The sequence below is a fragment of the Ursus americanus genome, chromosome 7 (genome assembly GCF_024610735.1).
Source record: "Ursus americanus isolate L20-20 chromosome 7, mUrsAme1.1.p, whole genome shotgun sequence".
Taxonomy (NCBI): Eukaryota; Metazoa; Chordata; class Mammalia; order Carnivora; family Ursidae; genus Ursus; species Ursus americanus.
The window spans coordinates 48,481,031-48,490,514 of NC_142133.1; the positions used below are offsets into that span (position 1 = coordinate 48,481,031).

The 9,484-nt window shown below is 41.0% G+C and overlaps 1 pseudogene; it reads left to right on the forward strand.

Moving 5' to 3' along the window:
- The first annotated feature begins 368 nt into the window (after positions 1-368).
- Positions 369-9,197, forward strand: LOC148109683 (large ribosomal subunit protein eL37-like; annotated as a pseudogene).
- Positions 9,198-9,484: the final 287 nt, after the last annotated feature.

A 9,484-nucleotide genomic window follows, 5' to 3' on the forward strand; every position in this document is an offset into this window, starting at 1 on the left:
CCGGATGGCATGCTAAGCCAATATTCCTTGACCCCCAGCAGGGGGTGGATAAGGGTGGGCATTTCTGTCTCTTGGGGTCCTCCATTCTCAGAACCTGCTTTAGTGGTCTAATCGGGGAATGGAATGTGCCTCCCAGATTACCGTCTCTGACCCAGGCTCCACGGAAGTGAGGACCTTTTGGTCTAGCTCTTGTCACTTACATGAGGTAATCTTCACTCTACCTGTCCGAAGATAAATTTTAAATGACAAAAGAATCATCCCTAAACCCAAAAAGCCTATGGGAAAGGGAAAGGAGGCAGAGGAGAAGGAGGGCCAGGGAGGGAGGGAGTCTTTAGGTTTGGAAGGGATGGGTACCCTTTTTGTCAGGCATGGAGCAGAAGCATATCGTGGCCCTGGCTCAGATGACCAATGACCAGAGAGACACCCTGCACACCCGTCTCTTGGACAGAACTTTACGGATGGGGACCCCAGCCATGACTCCGGTTAGATTCTTCTGGTTGGCAGAGACGGAGAGTAAGGTAAGAATGTGGCGGATGTAGGGGCGCCTGGGTAGCGCAGTCGTTAAAGCGTCTGCCTTCGGCTCAGGGCGTGATCCCGGCGTTCCGGGATCGAGTCCCACATCGGGCTCCTCTGCTGGGAGCCTGCTTCTTCCTCTCTCACTCGCTTGCTGTGTTCCCTCTCTCGCTGGCTGTCTCTCTGTCACATAAATAAATAAAATCTTTAAAAAAAAAAAAAAAAAAAAAGAATGTGGCGGATGTAAACAGGCTTAGTTTCTCACATCCCTGTCTTTATGGGCTGAACGTCACAATGACTCGCTTGCTAGAGAGATGTTTTTCAGGAGCTTAGGGGCCAATGATGTGAACATCAGCAGAAAAGAATCCTGTGCCCCCCCCACCGCTGGCCTCTGTGTATGCCTTCGTCTCAACATACGGCTCCCCGAACTCAGTGCCTCCCCCCAGTTGGTGCACAGCAAACCATCTGTGGCAGAAAGACATTCGGAGGGGTGATGTGTTTCTCATGTACCTATTTTTTAAATCTTCAGAGCAGTGTCAAAGAGCATGTGAAATCTATTAAGAGAAACCAGAGGGACAGCTGTAGCCATAGCTGAAAAGAAATCTTCCCAGTTTATATTAAAGAGTTTTTGCTGACACTTCCAACTTCCCACCGACTCCCTGATTATGGAAACAAACAGTTAAAAGTAGAAGTTAAGAATAAGAAGAAATAGGGATGCCTGGGTGGCTCAGTCTGTTAGGCATCTGCCTTCAGCTCAGGTCATGATCCCGGGGTCCTGGGATCAAGTCCCGCATTGGGCTCCCTGCTCAGTGGGGAGTCTGCTTCTCCCTCTCCCTCTGCCTGCTGCTCCCCCTGCTTGTCCTCGCTCTCCCTCTGTCAAATACATAAATAAAATCTTTAAAAAAAAGAATAAGAAGAAATAGATAAAACTATGACAATGAAGTTATCTTTTCAAGTGGACAAAGGAATCAATGAAAAGGGGAGGGAAAGAATCATGGTTCAAATGCATGAAACAAATTCAAACCAAACAAAACCAGAGCTTAATAATTCTTCTGGTACAAGTAATGGCAGGGTTTAAATATAAAATTATTTTTAAGGAATTTAAAATAACGTAAATATGAAAATGAATACCAACAACAAAGTACCAAATGACCTTAAAGAATGAATAAATAAATCCCAAGCCAATATAATGTGTTCAGATAACAAAAGAGGCTAAAAGTTTAAGAATAGAAATTATGAAATAAAAGTAAGGAAGGTAATTAATTAGTTTTTTATTGAAGTATATCTGACATACAATGTTATTTTAGTTTCAGGCATACAACATAGTGATTCGACATTTGTCTATGTTACACGACGCTCACCATGGCAAGTGTTGTTACCATTTGTAACCACACGTTATTACAGTATTAGTGACTATATTCCCCATGTTGCACTTTTCAACCCTGTGACTTATTTATTTTATAACCAGAAGTTTGTACCTCTTAATCCTCTTCACCTATGTCACCCTTCCTCTCACCTCCACCCCCTCTGGCAACTACTGGTACTCTATATTTATGAATCTATTTCTGTTTTTTGTTTGTTTTTTAGATTCCACATTGAAGTCAAATCATATGGCATGTGTCTTTCTCTACCTTACTTATTTCAGTTAGCATAATACCCTCTAGGTCCATCCATGTTGTCACAAATGGTAAGGCTTCATTCTTTTTTATGGCTGAGTAATATTCCATTGCATACACACACACACACACACACACACACACACAGACACACACACATCTTCTTTATCCATTTATCTATTGATGGACACTTGGGTTGCTTTTATGTCTTGCCTATTGTAAATAATGTTGCAATAAACATAGATTGCACGTCTCTTTTCAAATTAGTGAGTTCTTTGTGTGAATACCCAGAAGTGGAATTACTGGATTGTGTGCTAGTTCTATTTTTAATTTTTTGAGGAATTTCTATACTGTTTTCCACAGTGGCTGCACCAGTTTGGATCCCCACTAACAGTGCACACACTTTTCACCTTTTCACCACATCTTCGCCAATACTTACCATTTCTTATCTTTTTGATACTAGCCATTCCAACAGGTGTGAGGTGATCTCTCATTGTGGTCTTGATTTACATTTCCCTGATGATAAGTGATATTTTCATGTGTTTATTGTCCATCTGTATGTCTTCTTTGGAAAAATGCCTATTTGGGTACTCTGCCCATTTTTTAATTGAATGATTTTGGTTTTTTAGTGTTGAGTTATATAAGTTTTTTTAATATATATGTTGGATATTAACCCCTTCTCAGATATATGGAAGCTAACTAATTTAAAACGTAAAGTATTTCTTAAAAATTTAAAATGTAAAAATTTAAAATGTAAAGTATTTCTTAAAAATTGAAACAAGTAAAATCAAAATATCAAAAATATTGAAGATAAAATAGTGACTGTTGAGGTATAGCCAGGTTTAAAAAAAAAAAGATTAAGGGGAGAAAAACAGCTATAAAAAGATTAAAAGGGGGGACCCGGATGGCTTACTTGGTTAAGCAACCAATTCTTGATTTTGGTTCAAGTCATGATCTCAGGTTGTGACATCAAGCTCCAAGTCTGGCTCTGTGCTGGACATGAAGCCCGCTTAAGATTTTCTCTCTCCCTCTCCCCCTTCCCCCCCCAAAAAAAAGCAAAAAAAGATTTAAAATTAAACACAATGTTAGGAAAATAAAATATTGTTTAAATGCATACAAAATAAAAGTGTAAAAAGTTTTAAAAGATTAAAAGAAAACAAGTATGAAAAGATCAGAAAGATAAAACTAGAAAACTGATCAAGACTTAAAAGGTGAAAAAATCATACCATTTAAAATAATTCAAAGCAACCTAAACGCGAATAAAACACATACTAGGACAATAAAAAAGTACACAAGTAAAAGTATTTCAGACTAAATCCTTAATAAGGAAAGATAGGGGGAGTCAAGGGTGAGTGTGTAAGTGGGAATTTAGGATTGAAGCAGCCCTACAGGGAGGTGAAAAGGGGGTCCAGCGTGGGAGCAGGGAAAGGGGTTAGGACCCCCTCAAAGGACGCTCCAAGGAGGAGCCACACGGCAGTAATGAGCAGCTGACAGCCAAATCTGTCAAACCAGCTGGGCTTCCAGGCGGCCCCTTCACCCCCTTGTATGTGCTTGTCACAGCTGCAGCCCGGAATAATGGTGTGTGGTGGCGTCAGGCACCTTTCTACACTGAGGGTCACAGACAGTATAGGACAGGGGTAAATGAACACACCAGCTTTGAATGCAGATCAACTTACCCTTCTTAGTTACGTGCTCTTGGGTAAATTTCCTAACCTCTCTTAGGCTCAGGTTTCTCATGAGAAAAGTAGGAATAATCTACCTACCTTATAATGCTATTTGGAAGATTCCACAAGCTAAAGCTTACAAATTATGTTATAAGAAGTCAACAAAGGATAGCCTTTATCACTAACTCACCAGGAGGAAAACTGTCCATTTGCTTTACAGCTATGCAGGAAAAAAAATTTTTTTAAGATGTTAAGATTTCTTGACGGAGAACCAGAAAAGGTTCAACTGTGCCATCCTTTTTTTTTAAGGGGGTGCTTAAAATAACACAAAAAATTTTAAGTTTCGATATATTTATTTTGAGAGAAAGAGAGAGGGAGGGGCAGAGGGAGAGAGAAAATCCCAAGCAGACTCAGAGCTGAGTGCAGAGTTGGACCTGGAGCTCGATCTCACAACCCTGAGGTCATGACCTGAGCCAAAACCAAGAGTCAGAGGCTTAACCGACTGAGTCACCCAGGTGCCCCCAAATAACACAGATTTATTTTCTTACATTTCTGGAGCTCAGAAGTCCTAAAATGAAGGTATCAGCAGAGCTAAATTCTTTCTGGAGGTTGTAGTGGAGAATCTGTTTCCTTGTCTTTTCAGCCTCTAGAGGCCATCTCCCTCCCTCCCTCTCTCCCTCTTTCCCCAACTCTCATCCATTTCTGTAGTCACAATCTCCTTCTCTGACTCTCCTTTTTTTTTTTTTTTAAAGATTTTATTTATTTATTCGACAGAGATAGAGACAGCCAGCGAGAGAGGGAACACAAGCAGGGGGAGTGGGAGAGGAAGAAGCAGGCTCATAGCAGAGGAGCCCGATGTGGGGCTCGATCCCATAACGCCGGGATCACTCCCTGAGCCGAAGGCAGACGCTTAACCGCTGTGCCACCCAGGCGCCCCTTCTCTGACTCTCCTGAACGAAGCCACCTCTCATCCCCACACCAAGGACTCTTGATTAATTCAGGTCCACCTGGACAGTCCAGGGTAATCTCTCCATCTCAAGATCCTTAACTTAATTGTATCTACAGATCCTTTTGCCATGTAAGAAATATATATTTACAGGTTCTGGGGTTTAGGACATGGATGTCTTTAGACCATTACTCTGTCTATCATAGGCCCTCTAAGGATTAACCTAGTGTTCATTCCAAGATGCCCTAACTCTTTAAGCCCTAACTTGTATTAGGGGTGGCTTATTCACATCTACCTCAGAGGAACTTCTACCATGTTACACCTGTGCAGCTGAGAATATTCCCCTGACTTCTGACATATGGAAATGGGGTCTAGTGCCCAGTACCCTGTCCAGGGCCAAACAGAGAGCTCTTCCAAAGAAAGGAGTGGGGCCCAGTGGTTTGTGTTGAAAGTCGAGGGAACACTGTGCTCTGGCTATGGTACTGCCCTAGCTCTCTAGGAATTCATAAGAATGGTAGAACAGTGAGAAGAACCTGTTGGAGGGAGGAAGGAAACTCAATCAGCTTCCTCAACTTTCACAGCTCTACTTATATAGACTCTTGTGTGTGTGCAGTAAAATTCACGTAACATAAAGTTCACCATCTCAACCATCTTAAAGTGTACAACTCAATGGCATTAGTATGTTTACAATGTTGTTCAACTATCACGATAACGTAGTTCCAGAACATTTCATCACTGTGAAAAGAAACCCTGTATCCATTAAATAGTCAATCCTCATATCCCTCTCTTCCAACCTTTGGCAACCACTCATCTACTTCTGTCCATGTAGAATGTCATATTCAGATATTTCATATAAATGGAGACATACAATATGTGGTCTTTTGCTTCTTTGACTCAGCACAGTGTTTTCAAAGTCCATCCATATTGTCGTGTGTATTAGTATTTCATCATTTCTTTGAGGCCAAATAATATTCCATCATATGGGTATACATTTGTTTATCCATTCATCAGTTGTTGGACATTTGGATTTTTTCCAACTTTTGACTATTGTGAATAATGCTGCTATAAACACTCATCTAGGAGTTTTTGTTCAAGCATTTATTTTCAGTAATTTTGGGTACACACCTAAGAGTGGGGTTGCAGGGTCATATGGTGATTATGTGTTTAATGGGCCATCTTTTAAAAATATAACATAAATAAAAACTTAGGTAAATTTAACTAAAAACGTTATCATATTCCGGTGGGGAGTACACGCTCTCAAGGAGAAGATGACAAAAGTGGAGAGAAGGACAAATGAGGAGAGGTGGAGAAGATGAAAGGAAAGAGAAAAAAGAAAGAAAGAAAGAAAGAAAGAAAGAAAGAAAGAAAGAAAGAAAGAAAGAAAAGGAAAAAAACCCATGAATTCGTTGGGATATAGGTTTAGCACTGTACGAGAAACCAAAATAACAATAGCCTGAACAAAATAAGAGTATATTTTTCAATGATGTGAGAGGGCCAGGGGTTCAACAGCTTCCAAAATGGCTACTCCAGTCCCTACCATCACATCTACACTTAGGGTGGACAACTCGTCCCCGTTTGCCTGAGACCGTCCCAGTTTTAGCTTAGAAAGTCCTGAGTCTCAGGAATCTGTACAAACAGGAACTGTTTGGTCACCCTTCAACACTCCATCCAGCAGGAAGGGGAGAGGAAGAAGTGGTAGTCATGCCTTCCCTTTCAAGGCATAACTTGGAGGTATACCTGTTGTTTCTGTTCCTATCCTACTAGCCAACACTTAGTCACATGGCCACATCTAATTATAAGGAAGGCTCAGAAATTTAACCTTGAGCTGGACAGCTATGGGTCCAGCTTAAACTTGGGAATTCATTCCTAAAAGAAGATAATGGATATGCAGAGACAACTAGCTGTCTCTGCCAACATACATAACAGAGAGAGGTACAGGGACACAATGCAAGCAGAACTGTGCAAGGAAAACTGGGAAATAGTCATTAAGTTTGTCATTACTGAGGTTTGTGAGTCTAGCTGTTAAGAGATTATTTCCTCTTTGTATACTTTATGATTCTACCAATTGGTAGTAGTACAACTAAGGTGACTGTTAAATTTGTACCTCTTCCCTCCTTCCTTCCTTCCTTTTTTCTTTTCTTCCTTCTTTTTAATAAGGAACGTGCATTATCAGTCAAGATCCTGGCAGCAAATGGCAGGTTCAAGTGGGATAACTGAGGAGCATGTAATGAAGGGACTATCTACGGGGCGAGGACAGGGTTAAGTCTGGCCGCAAGGACAGTACTCTAAGGCTAGCAATAATGTAGAGCCATCATGCCCCTCCTCTCAAGGGGCAAAAGGAGGAAGGCATTACTGGGTCCTGGAAGGAGCAGCTGTGGTTGTAGGAGAGGGACACCCAGCAGGAGATATGACCTCCACTAAAGGAATGTAGTTAAATCAGGGTCCAGCAGGGAAAGAAGAGCCTGGGGAATAAACACTCAAACTGCTCTCTCCTCCTACCCTCCAATCTCTTCTCCAATAGGAGGGCCAGCCTCCTGGGGCACGGAAATAGGAGGAAGCAAATCTGGAGGGGCAGATACAAAATACCCACCAAATCAACTTTTCATTAAAATGGCTCAAGTGTACAGAGTTAATAAGCACGATTTAAATAAATTAACAAACAATAAATAGAAATAATAGTTTAACTTTACCTTTTAAATTAGCCTTAATATTATTAATTGTAACTCATCTAATGCTGGTCTCATAAAGAGACCTCGATTTGCAATTCCCTTTGGAATTCGCCTTCAATCTTATTTTAAAGCCTGTTCTAGGACTTGTGCTTATCCATCAGACTCACTTCGTAGGTTCCCATTTCTGTTTTCAATAGGGTATTTTACCATATTGTAAAAAGTATTTTGTTTACTGGGTATTCCAGTATTCCAGTATTACTGGAATAATCCCCTGACATGCTTATGAACTAGGAATGCACCCTCCATAATGAAAACAAGCAAATAAACAAAACAAACCATTTTTGTGTGCATGTGTTCATCCTGGGCTTCCAGTGATATGTTTTAAAATACATTCAAGCTCCCAGAAGGACGTTCATCTTTAAAATTCTAGCTTTCATTATAAAGAAGGTATGTAAATTAGTATGACAAGCACTAACTCCCTAACTGGTCAATGGAAAAAGGGTATGAATAAACAATTTTTAGAAAAAGGGTAAGAAATATTCACCCTTACTAGTAATCAAAGAAAAGCAGATTTTAAATAATCAGACTCAAATTTGGTCAATAGCAAATTAGCAAAATCAGAATTTGTGAATCTTATCTAATACTATCAAGGGTACAGGGCAAGACTGTAACTTGTCCATATTTTTCGGAAAGTATTTTGACAATATGTATCAAGACTCTTTAAAATATTAATATTTCCAAAATCGAGCACTTACGATGTGTAAGGCCCTGCAGGGGTTTTCAGCAGGTTTTCTGTAGTTAACAGGACACACATTTCTTCTCTGCCTGGTGTGTGAAGGGGGGTGGGGGTGGAGATGGATAATAAACAAGTAAATAAATCAACAGGATAAAGTCAGGTAATGATGAATTCCATAAATAAATGTGTTCATCAGAGGTGGGGGAAAGAGGAGAGGCAGTTCAGAGAACAGCTTGTCAGGCAAGGTCTTTTCAAAAAATAAATGCTCAGTTGACACGTAAGTTAGGAGAAGCTAGTCTTGGGAAGATCAGGGAGAACAGAGTTCCTGGAGGTGGCACCATTCTACTTGGGAGCCAGGCTATGGGTCTAGGAAGTAGCTGAAGGCCTGTGTGGATGGTACCAGGAGGTAGGAGAAGAGACCAGAGGAGTGACAGGCCAGTGCAAGGGGATGTACAGGCCATGGTAAGGGTTGGATTTTACTCAGAATATGATGGACGTCAGTGGAGAAGTCTAAACAGGGGAGTGATGGGAATTAGAAAGGTCACTCTGTAAATCTGTATCTACTAACTTAGAAGTTTGTCCAGAATATACTGTTTTAGATGCAACCCTGCACTGCAGTTTGTAGCACTCTGATAGAGTAGAGGCTTGAAACAGAAATGAAGGCAAATTATCTAAAAAGCTGTGTATGTTGCTTGTCTGAGTTGCCGTGTGCTCCAGCTCTTGTGTCTATATAAAGAGGCAGTGTTACTCTTTGGGCCTCTTTTGTCTCAGCTGCAGAAGCAAGGTGATAAAGAGAAGGTAACCGTTTGGAAAGCATGGCAAGGAGACACACGTGTTGTGCTGCTGCTGTGACTTTAAGGTCTACCATCTTCAGAAGTTGACCTGTGGCAAGTGTGGCTTCCCAGCTAAGCAGAAGAGAAAGTATAGCTGGAGTGCTAAGGTTGAAAGATGAGGCCCCCAAAGATTGTATGCTGCAGGTTTAGGCATAGATTCCATGAAGGAATAACACCTAAGCCCAAGAGAGCAGGTGTTTCAGGATCCAGTACATCTTAAGGATTTCAGCAATTAGTCACAATACATGTTCTAGTTTAAAATAATACATAGATAGATAGATAGATAGATAGATAGGAAGTGTTACATATTGCTACGGGTGCAATAACAGCTGCTACACTGCCCGGGTTTGAGGCCCGGAATCTCAGCAACCCTGCTTCGTGGTTAGATATGTATCACTAATAAGTGGGTGTATCAGTCAGGATAGGCTAGGTTCTGTTGCAGTAACAGGTGATTCTCAAATCTCAATGGCTAATAGCAGCAAAGTTTATTTCTCCCTCATGCTACAT